Raw genomic sequence first — 19157 nt, forward strand, 5'->3', positions numbered from 1 at the left:
AATGTGGGTTAGTGTCAGACCAATAGTGGTGATTTTGTTTGTTAATTTCACCATTCACATACAATTATGTACCCATATAAATAGCCAAATTAAGGTGTATCCATATAAATGGCCCACCCTGTACTGTGGCCTCCTCCTCCCCAATAGCCACCCTATTCCTCTCCAGATTTATTTTCTTTAACAGTTAGTGTGCAAAATCTGCACAGTGAATGTGAAAACACAAATACGCGCAACTGCGACCACCATACCAATTCACATGCACAACTCTTCTTCACCATGAAAAACACTTGTTGACCGCCATCTGTAAGAAAACAGAAGAGTGATAACACAAAAAAAGAGGTACCAATTTACATGCATTACCACATACCATAACAGATATAAAATACTACCCATGAAATGCACACAAAGTGACCTGTGAAAAAAGATTGTTTATATATGCATACATATCATACTGAAAAAGAGAAAAAAAGTAAGACAAAAAGAGTAAGAAAGTTGCAAGGAGAAAGAACAAATAGATGTTGTAACAAATCCGATGCCAAACTCCTCTTCAACATGAAAAATACTTGTCGACCGCCATCTGAAAGAAAACAGAAGAGAGACAATACAGAAAAAACCCATATACTAACTTACATGCATTAACACATACAATAACAGATATAAAATACTACACATGAAATGCACACAGTGACCTGTAAAAAAAAAAAGTTCATATATGCATACTTATTATACTGGAAAAGAGAATAAAAAACAAACAAAAAGTGCAAGAAAGTTGCAAGGAGACAGAGCAAACACATGGTATGTGATAACAAATCCCATGTCCAACTCTTCATCAACATAAAAAATATTTCTCGAGCTCCATCTGGAAGACAAAAGAGAGACAACACAGAAAAAGAGAAAACAACATACATGCATTTACACATACAATGTAAGATATAAAATATTACACATTGCAAAACTAAAGGATACTACAGGGTGGGCCATTTATATGGATACACCTGATCTATGTATACACCCCATATACAACATCATGCCACCAATTTTTTTGTTCCAACAGTCTTGGAGGGATCTATCCAATGTGGGTTAGTGTAAGACCAATAGTGGTGATTTTGTTTGTTAATTTCACCATTCACATACAATTATGTACCCATATAAATAGCCAAATTAAGGTGTATCCATATAAATGGCCCACCCTGTACTGTGGCCTCCTCCTCCCCAATAGCCACCCTATTCCTCTCCAGATTTATTTTCTTTAACAGTTAGTGTGCAAAATCTGCACAGTGAATGTGAAAACACAAATACGCGCAACTGCGACCACCATACCAATTCACATGCACAACTCTTCTTCACCATGAAAAACACTTGTCGACCGCCATCTGTAAGAAAACAGAAGAGTGACAACACAAAAAAAGAGGTACCAATTTACATGCATTACCACATACCATAACAGATATAAAATACTACCCATGAAGTGCACACAAAGTGGCCTGTGAAAAAAGATTGTTTATATATGCATACATATCGTACTGAAAAAGAGAAAAAAAAGTAAGACAAAAAGAGTAAGAAAGTTGCAAGGAAAAAGAACAAATAGATGTTATAACAAATCCGATGCCAAACTCCTCTTCACCATGAAAAACACTTGTCGACCGCCATCTGTAAGAAAACAGAAGAGAGACAACACAAAAAAGAGGTACCAATTTACATGCATTACCACATACAATAACAGTTATAAAATACTACCCATGAAATGCACACAATGTGACCTGTGAAAAAAGATTGTTTATATATGCATACATATCATACTGAAAAAGAGAAAAAAAAAGTAAGACAAAAAGAGTAAGAAAGTTGCAAGGAGAAAGAACAAATAGATGTTATAAAAAATCCAATGCCAAACTCCTCTTCAGCATGAAAAATACTTGTCGACCGCCATCTGAAAGAAAACAGAAGAGAGACAATACAAAAAAAACCCCATATACCAACTTACATGCATTAACACATACAATAACAGATATAAAATACTACACATGAAATGCACACAGTGACCTGTAAAAAAAAAAGTTCATATATGCATACTTATTATACTGGAAAAGAGAATAAAAAACAAACAAAAAGTGCAAGAAAGTTACAAGGAGACAGAGCAAACACATGGTATGTGATAACAAATCCCATGTCCAACTCTTCATCAACATAAAAAATATTTCTCGAGCTCCATCTGGAAGACAAAAGAGAGACAACACAGAAAAAGAGAAAACAACATACTTGCATTTACACATACAATGTAAGATATAAAATATTACACATTGCAAAACTAAAGGATACTACAGGGTGGGCCATTTATATGGATACACCTGATCTATGTATACACCCCATATACAACATCATACCACCATTTTTTTTGTTCCAACAGTCTTGGAGGGATCTATCCAATGTGGGTTAGTGTCAGACCAATAGTGGTGGTTTTGTTTGTTAATTTCACCATTCACATACAATTATGTACCTATATAAATAGCCAAATTTAGCTGTATCCATATAAATGGCCCACCCTGTACTGTGGCCTCCTCCTCCCCAATAGCCACCCTATTCCTCTCCAGATTTATTTTCTTTAACAGTTAGTGTGCAAAATCTGCTCAGTGAATGTGAAAACACAAATACGCGCAACGGCGACCACCATATCAATTCACATGCACAACTCTTCTTCACCATGAAAAACACTTGTCGACCGCCATCTGTAAGAAAACAGAAGAGAGACAACACAAAAAAGAGGTACCAATCTACATGCATTACCACATACAATAACAGTTATAAAATACTACCCATGAAATGCACACAAAGTGACCTGTGAAAAAAGATTGTTTATATATGCATACATATCATACTGAAAAAGAGGGAAAAAAAAGTAAGACAAAAAGAGTAAGAAAGTTGCAAGGAGAAAGAACAAATAGATGTTATAACAAATCCGATGCCAAACTCCTCTTCAGCATGAAAAATACTTGTCGACCGCCATCTGAAAGAAAACAGAAGAGAGACAATACAAAAAAATAACATATACCAACTTACATGCATTAACACATACAATAACAGATATAAAATACTACACATGAAATGCACACAGTGACCTGTAAAAAAAAAAGTTCATATATGCATACTTATTATACTGGAAAAGAGAATAAAAAACAAACAAAAAGTGCAAGAAAGTTGCAAGGAGACAGAGCAAACACATGGTATGTGATAACAAATCCCATGTCCAACTCTTCATCAACATAAAAAATATTTCTCGAGCTCCATCTGGAAGACAAAAGAGAGACAACACAGAAAAAGAGAAAACAACATACATGCATTTACACATACAATGTAAGATATAAAATATTACACATTGCAAAACTAAAGGATACTACAGGGTGGGCCATTTATATAGATACACCTGATCTATGTATACACCCCAGATACAACATCATACCACCAATTTTTTTGTTCCAACAGTCTTGGAGGGATCTATCCAATGTGGGTTAGTGTCAGACCAATAGTGGTGATTTTGTTTGTTAATTTCACCATTCACATACAATTATGTACCCATATAAATAGCCAAATTAAGGTGTATCCATATAAATGGCCCACCCTGTACTGTGGCCTCCTCCTCCCCAATAGCCACCCTATTCCTCTCCAGATTTATTTTCTTTAACAGTTAGTGTGCAAAATCTGCACAGTGAATGTGAAGACACAAATACGCGCAACTGCGACCGCCATACCAATTCACATGCACAACTCTTCTTCACCATGAAAAACACTTGTTGACCGCCATCTGTAAGAAAACAGAAGAGTGATAACACAAAAAAAGAGGTACCAATTTACATGCATTACCACATACCATAACATATATAAAATACTACCCATGAAATGCACACAAAGTGACCTGTGAAAAAAGATTGTTTATATATGCATACATATCATACTGAAAAAGAGAAAAAAAAAGTAAGACAAAAAGAGTAAGAAAGTTGCAAGGAGAAAGAACAAATAGATGTTATAACAAATCCGATGCCAAACTCCTCTTCAACATGAAAAATACTTGTCGACCGCCATCTGAAAGAAAACAGAAGAGAGACAATACAAAAAACCCCATATACCAACTTACATGCATTAACACATACAATAACAGATATAAAATACTACACATGAAATGCACACAGTAACCTGTAAAAAAAAAAAAAGTTCATATATGCATACTTATTATACTGGAAAAGAGAATAAAAAACAAACAAAAAGTGCAAGAAAGTTACAAGGAGACAGAGCAAACACATGGTATGTGATAACAAATCCCATGTCCAACTCTTCATCAACATAAAAAATATTTCTCGAGCTCCATCTGGAAGACAAAAGAGAGACAACACAGAAAAAGAGAAAACAACATACTTGCATTTACACATACAATGTAAGATATAAAATATTACACATTGCAAAACTAAAGGATACTACAGGGTGGGCCATTTATATGGATACACCTGATCTATGTATACACCCCATATACAACATCATACCACCATTTTTTTTGTTCCAACAGTCTTGGAGGGATCTATCCAATGTGGGTTAGTGTCAGACCAATAGTGGTGGTTTTGTTTGTTAATTTCACCATTCACATACAATTATGTACCTATATAAATAGCCAAATTTAGCTGTATCCATATAAATGGCCCACCCTGTACTGTGGCCTCCTCCTCCCCAATAGCCACCCTATTCCTCTCCAGATTTATTTTCTTTAACAGTTAGTGTGCAAAATCTGCTCAGTGAATGTGAAAACACAAATACGCGCAACGGCGACCACCATATCAATTCACATGCACAACTCTTCTTCACCATGAAAAACACTTGTCGACCGCCATCTGTAAGAAAACAGAAGAGAGACAACACAAAAAAGAGGTACCAATCTACATGCATTACCACATACAATAACAGTTATAAAATACTACCCATGAAATGCACACAAAGTGACCTGTGAAAAAAGATTGTTTATATATGCATACATATCATACTGAAAAAGAGGGAAAAAAAAGTAAGACAAAAAGAGTAAGAAAGTTGCAAGGAGAAAGAACAAATAGATGTTATAACAAATCCGATGCCAAACTCCTCTTCAGCATGAAAAATACTTGTCGACCGCCATCTGAAAGAAAACAGAAGAGAGACAATACAAAAAAATAACATATACCAACTTACATGCATTAACACATACAATAACAGATATAAAATACTACACATGAAATGCACACAGTGACCTGTAAAAAAAAAAAGTTCATATATGCATACTTATTATACTGGAAAAGAGAATAAAAAACAAACAAAAAGTGCAAGAAAGTTGCAAGGAGACAGAGCAAACACATGGTATGTGATAACAAATCCCATGCCAAACTCTTCATCAACATAAAAAATATTTCTCGAGCTCCATCTGGAAGACAAAAGAGAGACAACACAGAAAAAGAGAAAACAACATACATGCATTTACACATACAATGTAAGATATAAAATATTACACATTGCAAAACTAAAGGATACTACAGGGTGGGCCATTTATATAGATACACCTGATCTATGTATACACCCCAGATACAACATCATACCACCAATTTTTTTGTTCCAACAGTCTTGGAGGGATCTATCCAATGTGGGTTAGTGTCAGACCAATAGTGGTGATTTTGTTTGTTAATTTCACCATTCACATACAATTATGTACCCATATAAATAGCCAAATTAAGGTGTATCCATATAAATGGCCCACCCTGTACTGTGGCCTCCTCCTCCCCAATAGCCACCCTATTCCTCTCCAGATTTATTTTCTTTAACAGTTAGTGTGCAAAATCTGCACAGTGAATGTGAAGACACAAATACGCGCAACTGCGACCGCCATACCAATTCACATGCACAACTCTTCTTCACCATGAAAAACACTTGTTGACCGCCATCTGTAAGAAAACAGAAGAGTGATAACACAAAAAAAGAGGTACCAATTTACATGCATTACCACATACCATAACATATATAAAATACTACCCATGAAATGCACACAAAGTGACCTGTGAAAAAAGATTGTTTATATATGCATACATATCATACTGAAAAAGAGAAAAAAAAAGTAAGACAAAAAGAGTAAGAAAGTTGCAAGGAGAAAGAACAAATAGATGTTATAACAAATCCGATGCCAAACTCCTCTTCAACATGAAAAATACTTGTCGACCGCCATCTGAAAGAAAACAGAAGAGAGACAATACAAAAAAAACCCATATACCAACTTACATGCATTAACACATACAATAACAGATATAAAATACTACACATGAAATGCACACAGTGACCTGTAAAAAAAAAAAAAGTTCATATATGCATACTTATTATACTGGAAAAGAGAATAAAAAACAAACAAAAAGTGCAAGAAAGTTGCAAGGAGACAGAGCAAACACATGGTATGTGATAACAAATCCCATGTCCAACTCTTCATCAACATAAAAAATATTTCTCGAGCTCCATCTGGAAAACAAAAGAGAGACAACACAGAAAAAGAGAAAACAACATACATGCATTTACACATACAATGTAAGATATAAAAAATTACACATTGCAAAACTAAAGGATACTACAGGGTGGGCCATTTATATGGATACACCTGATCTATGTATACACCCCATATACAACATCATACCACCAATTTTTTTGTTCCAACAGTCTTGGAGGGATCTATCCAATGTGGGTTAGTGTAAGACCAATAGTGGTGATTTTGTTTGTTAATTTCACCATTCACATACAATTATGTACCCATATAAATAGCCAAATTAAGGTGTATCCATATAAATGGCCCACCCTGTACTGTGGCCTCCTCCTCCCCAATAGCCACCCTATTCCTCTCCAGATTTATTTTCTCTAACAGTTAGTGTGCAAAATCTGCACAGTGAATGTGAAAACACAAATACGCGCAACTGCGACCACCATACCAATTCACATGCACAACTCTTCTTCACCATGAAAAACACTTGTCGACCGCCATCTGTAAGAAAACAGAAGAGTGACAACACAAAAAAAGAGGTACCAATTTACATGCATTACCACATACCATAACAGATATAAAATACTACCCATGAAGTGCACACAAAGTGACCTGTGAAAAAAGATTGTTTATATATGCATACATATCATACTGAAAAAGAGAAAAAAAAAGTAAGACAAAAAGAGTAAGAAAGTTGCAAGGAGAAAGAACAAATAGATGTTATAACAAATCCGATGCCAAACTCATCTTCAGCATGAAAAATACTTGTCGACCGCCATCTGAAAGAAAACAGAAGAGAGACAATACAAAAAAATAACATATACCAACTTACATGCATTAACACATACAATAACAGATATAAAATACTACACATGAAATGCACACAGTGACCTGTAAAAAAAAAAGTTCATATATGCATACTTATTATACTGGAAAAGAGAATAAAAAACAAACAAAAAGTGCAAGAAAGTTGCAAGGAGACAGAGCAAACACATGGTATGTGATAACAAATCCCATGCCCAACTCTTCATCAACATAAAAAATATTTCTCGAGCTCCATCTGGAAGACAAAAGAGAGACAACACAGAAAAAGAGAAAACAACATACATGCATTTACACATACAATGTAAGATATAAAATATTACACATTGCAAAACTAAAGGATACTACAGGGTGGGCCATTTATATAGATACACCTGATCTATGTATACACCCCAGATACAACATCATACCACCAATTTTTTTGTTCCAACAGTCTTGGAGGGATCTATCCAATGTGGGTTAGTGTCAGACCAATAGTGGTGATTTTGTTTGTTAATTTCACCATTCACATACAATTATGTACCCATATAAATAGCCAAATTAAGGTGTATCCATATAAATGGCCCACCCTGTACTGTGGCCTCCTCCTCCCCAATAGCCACCCTATTCCTCTCCAGATTTATTTTCTTTAACAGTTAGTGTGCAAAATCTGCACAGTGAATGTGAAGACACAAATACGCGCAACTGCGACCGCCATACCAATTCACATGCACAACTCTTCTTCACCATGAAAAACACTTGTTGACCGCCATCTGTAAGAAAACAGAAGAGTGATAACACAAAAAAAGAGGTACCAATTTACATGCATTACCACATACCATAACATATATAAAATACTACCCATGAAATGCACACAAAGTGACCTGTGAAAAAAGATTGTTTATATATGCATACATATCATACTGAAAAAGAGAAAAAAAAAGTAAGACAAAAAGAGTAAGAAAGTTGCAAGGAGAAAGAACAAATAGATGTTATAACAAATCCGATGCCAAACTCCTCTTCAACATGAAAAATACTTGTCGACCGCCATCTGAAAGAAAACAGAAGAGAGACAATACAAAAAACCCCATATACCAACTTACATGCATTAACACATACAATAACAGATATAAAATACTACACATGAAATGCACACAGTGACCTGTAAAAAAAAAAAGTTCATATATGCATACTTATTATACTGGAAAAGAGAATAAAAAACAAACAAAAAGTGCAAGAAAGTTGCAAGGAGACAGAGCAAACACATGGTATGTGATAACAAATCCCATGCCCAACTCTTCATCAACATAAAAAATATTTCTCGAGCTCCATCTGGAAGACAAAAGAGAGACAGCACAGAAAAAGAGAAAACAACATACATGCATTTACACATACAATGTAAGATATAAAATATTACACATTGCAAAACTAAAGGATACTACAGGGTAGGCCATTTATATGGATACACCTGATCTATGTATACACCCCAGATACAACATCATACCACCAATTTTTTTGTTCCAACAGTCTTGGAGGTATCTATCCAATGTGGGTTAGTGTCAGACCAATAGTGGTGATTTTGTTTGTTAATTTCACCATTCACATACAATTATGTACCCATATAAATAGCCAAATTAAGGTGTATCCATATAAATGGCCCACCCTGTACTGTGGCCTCCTCCTCCCCAATAGCCACCCTATTCCACTCCAGATTTATTTTCCTTTAACAGTTAGTGTGCAAAATCTGCACAGTGAATGTGAAGACACAAATACGCGCAACTGCGACTGCCATACCAATTCACATGCACAACTCTTCTTCACCATGAAAAACACTTGTTGACCGCCATCTGTAAGAAAACAGAAGAGTGATAACACAAAAAAAGAGGTACCAATTTACATGCATTACCACATACCATAACAGATATAAAATACTACCCATGAAATGCACACAAAGTGACCTGTGAAAAAAGATTGTTTATATATGCATACATATCATACTGAAAAAGAGAAAAAAAGTAAGACAAAAAGAGTAAGAAAGTTGCAAGGAGAAAGAACAAATAGATGTTGTAACAAATCCGATGCCAAACTCCTCTTCAACATGAAAAATACTTGTCGACCGCCATCTGAAAGAAAACAGAAGAGAGACAATACAGAAAAAACCCATATACTAACTTACATGCATTAACACATACAATAACAGATATAAAATACTACACATGAAATGCACACAGTGACCTGTAAAAAAAAAAAAGTTCATATATGCATACTTATTATACTGGAAAAGAGAATAAAAAACAAACAAAAAGTGCAAGAAAGTTGCAAGGAGACAGAGCAAACACATGGTATGTGATAACAAATCCCATGTCCAACTCTTCATCAACATAAAAAATATTTCTCGAGCTCCATCAGGAAGACAAAAAAGAGACAACACAGAAAATGAGAAAACAACATACATGCATTTACACATACAATGTAAGATATAAAATATTACACATTGCAAAACTAAAGGATACTACAGGGTGGGCCATTTATATAGATACACCTGATCTATGTATACACCCCATATACAACATCATACCATCAATTTTTTTGTTCCAACAGTCTTGGAGGGATCTATCCAATGTGGGTTAGTGTCAGACCAATAGTGGTGGTTTTGTTTGTTAATTTCACCATTCACATACAATTATGTACCTATATAAATAGCCAAATTTAGCTGTATCCATATAAATGGCCCACCCTGTACTGTGGCCTCCTCCTCCCCAATAGCCACCCTATTCCTCTCCAGATTTATTTTCTTTAACAGTTAGTGTGCAAAATCTGCACAGTGAATGTGAAAACACAAATACGCGCAACTGCGACCACCATACCAATTCACATGCACAACTCTTCTTCACCATGAAAAACACTTGTCGACCGCCATCTGTAAGAAAACAGAAGAGTGACAACACAAAAAAAGAGGTACCAATTTACATGCATTACCACATACCATAACAGATATAAAATACTACCCATGAAGTGCACACAAAGTGACCTGTGAAAAAAGATTGTTTATATATGCATACATATCATACTGAAAAAGAGAAAAAAAAGTAAGACAAAAAGAGAAAGAAAGTTGCAAGGAAAAAGAACAAATAGATGTTATAACAAATCCGATGCCAAACTCCTCTTCACCATGAAAAACACTTGTCGACCGCCATCTGTAAGAAAACAGAAGAGAGACAACACAAAAAAGAGGTACCAATTTACATGCATTACCACATACAATAACAGTTATAAAATACTACCCATGAAATGCACACAAAGTGACCTGTGAAAAAAGATTGTTTATATATGCATACATATCATACTAAAAAAGAGAAAAAAAAAGTAAGACAAAAAGAGTAAGAAAGTTGCAAGGAGAAAGAACAAATAGATGTTGTAACAAATCCGATGCCAAACTCCTCTTCAGCATGAAAAATACTTGTCGACCGCCATCTGAAAGAAAACAGAAGAGAGACAATACAAAAAAACCCCATATACCAACTTACATGCATTAACACATACAATAACAGATATAAAATACTACACATGAAATGCACACAGTGACCTGTAAAAAAAAAAAGTTCATATATGCATACTTATTATACTGGAAAAGAGAATAAAAAACAAACAAAAAGTGCAAGAAAGTTGCAAGGAGACAGAGCAAACACATGGTATGTGATAACAAATCCCATGTCCAACTCTTCATCAACATAAAAAATATTTCTCGAGCTCCATCTGGAAGACAAAAGAGAGACAACACAGAAAAAGAGAAAACAACATACATACATTTACACATACAATGTAAGATATAAAATATTACACATTGCAAAACTAAAGGATACTACAGGGTGGGCCATTTATATGGATACACCTGATCTATGTATACACCCCATATACAACATCATACCACCAATTTTTTTGTTCCAACAGTCTTGGAGGGATCTATCCAATGTGGGTTAGTGTAAGACCAATAGTGGTGATTTTGTTTGTTAATTTCACCATTCACATACAATTATGTACCCATATAAATAGCCAAATTAAGGTGTATCCATATAAATGGCCCACCCTGTACTGTGGCCTCCTCCTCCCCAATAGCCACCCTATTCCTCTCCAGATTTATTTTCTTTAACAGTTAGTGTGCAAAATCTGCACAGTGAATGTGAAAACACAAATACGCGCAACTGCGACCACCATACCAATTCACATGCACAACTCTTCTTCACCATGAAAAACACTTGTCGACCGCCATCTGTAAGAAAACAGAAGAGTGATAACACAAAAAAAGAGGTACCAATTTACATGCATTACCACATACCATAACAGATATAAAATACTACCCATGAAATGCACACAAAGTGACCTGTGAAAAGAGATTGTTTATATATGCATACATATCATACTGAAAAAGAGAAAAAAAGTAAGACAAAAAGAGTAAGAAAGTTGCAAGGAGAAAGAACAAATAGATGTTGTAACAAATCCGATGCCAAACTCCTCTTCAACATGAAAAATACTTGTCGACCGCCATCTGAAAGAAAACAGAAGAGAGACAATACAGAAAAAACCCATATACTAACTTACATGCATTAACACATACAATAACAGATATAAAATACTACACATGAAATGCACACAGTGACCTGTAAAAAAAAAAAGTTCATATATGCATACTTATTATACTGGAAAAGAGAATAAAAAACAAACAAAAAGTGCAAGAAAGTTGCAAGGAGACAGAGCAAACACATGGTATGTGATAACAAATCCCATGTCCAACTCTTCATCAACATAAAAAATATTTCTCGAGCTCCATCAGGAAAACAAAAAAGAGACAACACAGAAAATGAGAAAACAACATACATGCATTTACACATACAATGTAAGATATAAAATATTACACATTGCAAAACTAAAGGATACTACAGGGTGGGCCATTTATATAGATACACCTGATCTATGTATACACCCCATATACAACATCATACCACCAATTTTTTTGTTCCAACAGTCTTGGAGGGATCTATCCAATGTGGGTTAGTGTCAGACCAATAGTGGTGGTTTTGTTTGTTAATTTCACCATTCACATCCAATTATGTACCTATATAAATAGCCAAATTTAGCTGTATCCATATAAATGGCCCACCCTGTACTGTGGCCTCCTCCTCCCCAATAGCCACCCTATTCCTCTCCAGATTTATTTTCTTTAACAGTTAGTGTGCAAAATCTGCACAGTGAATGTGAAAACACAAATACGCGCAACTGCGACCACCATACCAATTCACATGCACAACTCTTCTTCACCATGAAAAACACTTGTCGACCGCCATCTGTAAGAAAACAGAAGAGTGACAACACAAAAAAAGAGGTACCAATTTACATGCATTACCACATACCATAACAGATATAAAATACTACCCATGAAGTGCACACAAAGTGACCTGTGAAAAAAGATTGTTTATATATGCATACATATCATACTGAAAAAGAGAAAAAAAAGTAAGACAAAAAGAGTAAGAAAGTTGCAAGGAAAAAGAACAAATAGATGTTATAACAAATCCGATGCCAAACTCCTCTTCACCATGAAAAACACTTGTCGACCGCCATCTGTAAGAAAACAGAAGAGAGACAACACAAAAAAGAGGTACCAATTTACATGCATTACCACATACAATAACAGTTATAAAATACTACCCATGAAATGCACACAAAGTGACCTGTGAAAAAAGATTGTTTATATATGCATACATATCATACTGAAAAAGAGAAAAAGAAGTAAGACAAAAAGAGTAAGAAAGTTGCAAGGAGAAAGAACAAATAGATGTTATAACAAATCCGATGCCAAACTCCTCTTCAGCATGAAAAATACTTGTCGACCGCCATCTGAAAGAAAACAGAAGAGAGACAATACAAAAAAATAACATATACCAACTTACATGCATTAACACATACAATAACAGATATAAAATACTACACATGAAATGCACACAGTGACCTGTAAAAAAAAAAAAAGTTCATATATGCATACTTATTATACTGGAAAAGAGAATAAAAAACAAACAAAAAGTGCAAGAAAGTTGCAAGGAGACAGAGCAAACACATGGTATGTGATAACAAATCCCATGCCCAACTCTTCATCAACATAAAAAATATTTCTCAAGCTCCATGTGGAAGACAAAAGAGAGACAACACAGAAAAAGAGAAAACAACATACATGCATTTACACATACAATGTAAGATATAAAATATTACACATTGCAAAACTAAAGGATACTACAGGGTGGGCCATTTATATAGATACACCTGATCTATGTATACACCCCAGATACAACATCATACCACCAATTTTTTTGTTCCAACAGTCTTGGAGGGATCTATCCAATGTGGGTTAGTGTCAGACCAATAGTGGTGATTTTGTTTGTTAATTTCACCATTCACATACAATTATGTACCCATATAAATAGCCAAATTAAGGTGTATCCATATAAATGGCCCACCCTGTACTGTGGCCTCCTCCTCCCCAATAGCCACCCTATTCCTCTCCAGATTTATTTTCTTTAACAGTTAGTGTGCAAAATCTGCACAGTGATTGTGAAGACACAAATACGCGCAACTGCGACCGCCATACCAATTCACATGCACAACTCTTCTTCACCATGAAAAACACTTGTTGACCGCCATCTGTAAGAAAACAGAAGAGTGATAACACAAAAAAGAGGTACCAATTTACATGCATTACCACATACCATAACATATATAAAATACTACCCATGAAATGCACACAAAGTGACCTGTGAAAAAAGATTGTTTATATATGCATACATATCATACTGAAAAAGAGAAAAAAAAAGTAAGACAAAAAGAGTAAGAAAGTTGCAAGGAGAAAGAACAAATAGATGTTATAACAAATCCGATGCCAAACTCCTCTTCAACATGAAAAATACTTGTCGACCGCCATCTGAAAGAAAACAGAAGAGAGACAATACAAAAAACCCCATATACCAACTTACATGCATTAACACATACAATAACAGATATAAAATACTACACATGAAATGCACACAGTGACCTGTAAAAAAAAAAGTTCATATATGCATACTTATTATACTGGAAAAGAGAATAAAAAACAAACAAAAAGTGCAAGAAAGTTGCAAGGAGACAGAGCAAACACATGGTATGTGATAACAAATCCCATGCCCAACTCTTCATCAACATAAAAAATATTTCTCGAGCTCCATCTGGAAGACAAAAGAGAGACAGCACAGAAAAAGAGAAAACAACATACATGCATTTACACATACAATGTAAGATATAAAATATTACACATTGCAAAACTAAAGGATACTACAGGGTGGGCCATTTATATGGATACACCTGATCTATGTATACACCCCAGATACAACATCATACCACCAATTTTTTTGTTCCAACAGTCTTGGAGGGATCTATCCAATGTGGGTTAGTGTCAGACCAATAGTGGTGATTTTGTTTGTTAATTTCACCATTCACATACAATTATGTACCCATATAAATAGCCAAATTAAGGTGTATCCATATAAATGGCCCACCCTGTACTGTGGCCTCCTCCTCCCCAATAGCCACCCTATTCCACTCCAGATTTATTTTCCTTTAACAGTTAGTGTGCAAAATCTGCACAGTGAATGTGAAGACACAAATACGCGCAACTGCGACTGCCATACCAATTCACATGCACAACTCTTCTTCACCATGAAAAACACTTGTTGACCGCCATCTGTAAGAAAACAGAAGAGTGATAACACAAAAAAAGAGGTACCAATTTACATGCATTACCACATACAATAACAGTTATAAAATACTACCCATGAAATGCACACAAAGTGACCTGTGAAAAAAGATTGTTTATATATGCATACATATCATACTGAAAAAGAGAAAAAAAAAGTAAGACAAAAAGAGTAAGAAAGTTGCAAGGAGAAAGAACAAATAGATGTTATAACAAATCCGATGCCAAACTCCTCTTCAGCATGAAAAATACTTGTCGACCGCCATCTGAAAGAAAACAGAAGAGAGACAATACAAAAAACCCCCATATACCAACTTACATGCATTAACACATACAATAACAGATATAAAATACTACACATGAAATGCACACAGTGACCTGTAAAAAAAAAAAGTTCATATATGCATACTTATTATACTGGAAAAGAGAATAAAAAACAAACAAAAAGTGCAAGAAAGTTGCAAGGAGACAGAGCAAACACATGGTATGTGATAACAAATCCCATGTCCAACTCTTCATCAACATAAAAAATATTTCTCGAGCTCCATCTGGAAGACAAAAGAGAGACAACACAGAAAAAGAGAAAACAACATACATGCATTTACACATACAATGTAAGATATAAAATATTACACATTGCAAAACTAAAGGATACTACAGGGTGGGCCATTTATATGGATACACCTGATCTATGTATACACCCCATATACAACATCATACCACCAATTTTTTTGTTCCAACAGTCTTGGAGGGATCTATCCAATGTGGGTTAGTGTAAGACCAATAGTGGTGATTTTGTTTGTTAATTTCACCATTCACATACAATTATGTACCCATATAAATAGCCAAATTAAGGTGTATCCATATAAATGGCCCACCCTGTACTGTGGCCTCCTCCTCCCCAATAGCCACCCTATTCCTCTCTAGATTTATTTTCTTTAACAGTTAGTGTGCAAAATCTGCACAGTGAATGTGAAAACACAAATACGCGCAACTGCGACCACCATACCAATTCACATGCACAACTCTTCTTCACCATGAAAAACACTTGTCGACCGCCATCTGTAAGAAAACAGAAGAGTGATAACACAAAAAAAGAGGTACCAATTTACATGCATTACCACATACCATAACAGATATAAAATACTACCCATGAAATGCACACAAAGTGACCTGTGAAAAAAGATTGTTTATATATGCATACATATCATACTGAAAAAGAGAAAAAAAGTAAGACAAAAAGAGTAAGAAAGTTGCAAGGAGAAAGAACAAATAGATGTTGTAACAAATCCGATGCCAAACTCCTCTTCAACATGAAAAATACTTGTCGACCGCCATCTGAAAGAAAACAGAAGAGAGACAATACAGAAAAAACCCATATACTAACTTACATGCATTAACACATACAATAACAGATATAAAATACTACACATGAAATGCACACAGTGACCTGTAAAAAAAAAAAGTTCATATATGCATACTTATTATACTGGAAAAGAGAATAAAAAACAAACAAAAAGTGCAAGAAAGTTGCAAGGAGACAGAGCAAACACATGGTATGTGATAACAAATCCCATGTCCAACTCTTCATCAACATAAAAAATATTTCTCGAGCTCCATCAGGAAGACAAAAAAGAGACAACACAGAAAATGAGAAAACAACATACATGCATTTACACATACAATGTAAGATATAAAATATTACACATTGCAAAACTAAAGGATACTACAGGGTGGGCCATTTATATAGATACACCTGATCTATGTATACACCCCATATACAACATCATACCACCAATTTTTTTGTTCCAACAGTCTTGGAGGGATCTATCCAATGTGGGTTAGTGTCAGACCAATAGTGGTGGTTTTGTTTGTTAATTTCACCATTCACATACAATTATGTACCTATATAAATAGCCAAATTTAGCTGTATCCATATAAATGGCCCACCCTGTACTGTGGCCTCCTCCTCCCCAATAGCCACCCTATTCCTCTCCAGATTTATTTTCTTTAACAGTTAGTGTGCAAAATCTGCACAGTGAATGTGAAAACACAAATACGCGCAACTGCGACCACCATACCAATTCACATGCACAACTCTTCTTCACCATGAAAAACACTTGTCGACCGCCATCTGTAAGAAAACAGAAGAGTGACAACACAAAAAAAGAGGTACCAATTTACATGCATTACCACATACCATAACAGATATAAAATACTACCCATGAAGTGCACACAAAGTGACCTGTGAAAAAAGATTGTTTATATATGCATACATATCATACTGAAAAAGAGAAAAAAAAGTAAGACAAAAAGAGAAAGAAAGTTGCAAGGAAAAAGAACAAATAGATGTTATAACAAATCCGATGCCAAACTCCTCTTCACCATGAAAAACACTTGTCGACCGCCATCTGTAAGAAAACAGAAGAGAGACAACACAAAAAAGAGGTACCAATTTACATGCATTACCACATACAATAACAGTTATAAAATACTACCCATGAAATGCACACAAAGTGACCTGTGAAAAAAGATTGTTTATATATGCATACATATCATACTGAAAAAGAGAAAAAAAAAGTAAGACAAAAAGAGTAAGAAAGTTGCAAGGAGAAAGAACAAATAGATGTTATAACAAATCCGATGCCAAACTCCTGTTCAGCATGAAAAATACTTGTCGACCGCCATCTGAAAGAAAACAGAAGAGAGACAATACAAAAAAAAAACATATACCAACTTACATGCATTAACACATACAATAACAGATATAAAATACTACACATGAAATGCACACAGTGACCTGTGAAAAAAAAAGTTCATATATGCATACTTATTATACTGGAAAAGAGAATAAAAAACAAACAAAAAGTGCAAGAAAGTTGCAAGGAGACAGAGCAAACACATAGTATGTGATAACAAATCCCATGTCCAACTCTTCATCAACATAAAAAATATTTCTCGAGCTCCATCTGGAAGACAAAAGAGAGACAACACAGAAAAAGAGAAAACAACATACTTGCATTTACACATACAATGTAAGATATAAAATATTACACATTGCAAAACTAAAGGATACTACAGGGTGGGCCATTTATATGGATACACCTGATCTATGTATACACCCCATATACAACATCATACCACCAATTTTTTTGTTCCAACAGTCTTGGAGGGATCTATCCAATGTGGGTTAGTGTCAGACCAATAGTGGTGGTTTTGTTTGTTAATTTCACCATTCACATACATTTATGTACCTATATAAATAGCCAAATTTAGCTGTATCCATATAAATGGCCCACCCTGTACTGTGGCCTCCTCCTCCCCAATAGCCACCCTATTCCTCTCCAGATTTATTTTCTTTAACAGTTAGTGTGCAAAATCTGCTCAGTGAATGTGAAAACACAAATACGCGCAACGGCGACCACCATACCAATTCACATGCACAACTCTTCTTCACCATGAAAAACACTTGTCGACCGCCATCTGTAAGAAAACAGAAGAGAGACAACACAAAAAAGAGGTACCAATTTACATGCATTACCACATACAATAACAGTTATAAAATACTACCCATGAAATGCACACAAAGTGACCTGTGAAAAAAGATTGTTTATATATGCATACATATCATACTGAAAAAGAGAAAAAAAAAGTAAGACAAAAAGAGTAAGAAAGTTGCAAGGAGAAAGAACAAATAGAAGTTATAACAAATCCGATGCCAAACTCCTCTTCAGCCTGAAAAATACTTGTCGACCGCCATCTGAAAGAAAACAGAAGAGAGACAATACAAAAAAACCCCATATACCAACTTACATGCATTAACACATACAATAACAGATATAAAATACTACACATGAAATGCACACAGTGACCTGTAAAAAAAAAAAGTTCATATATGCATACTTATTATACTGGAAAAGAGAATAAAAAACAAACAAAAAGTGCAAGAAAGTTGCAAGGAGACAGAGCAAACACATGGTATGTGATAACAAATCCCATGTCCAACTCTTCATCAACATAAAAAATATTTCTCGAGCTCCATCTGGAAGACAAAAGAGA

The sequence above is a fragment of the Hyperolius riggenbachi genome, chromosome 3 (assembly GCF_040937935.1).
Source record: "Hyperolius riggenbachi isolate aHypRig1 chromosome 3, aHypRig1.pri, whole genome shotgun sequence".
Taxonomy (NCBI): domain Eukaryota; kingdom Metazoa; phylum Chordata; class Amphibia; order Anura; family Hyperoliidae; genus Hyperolius; species Hyperolius riggenbachi.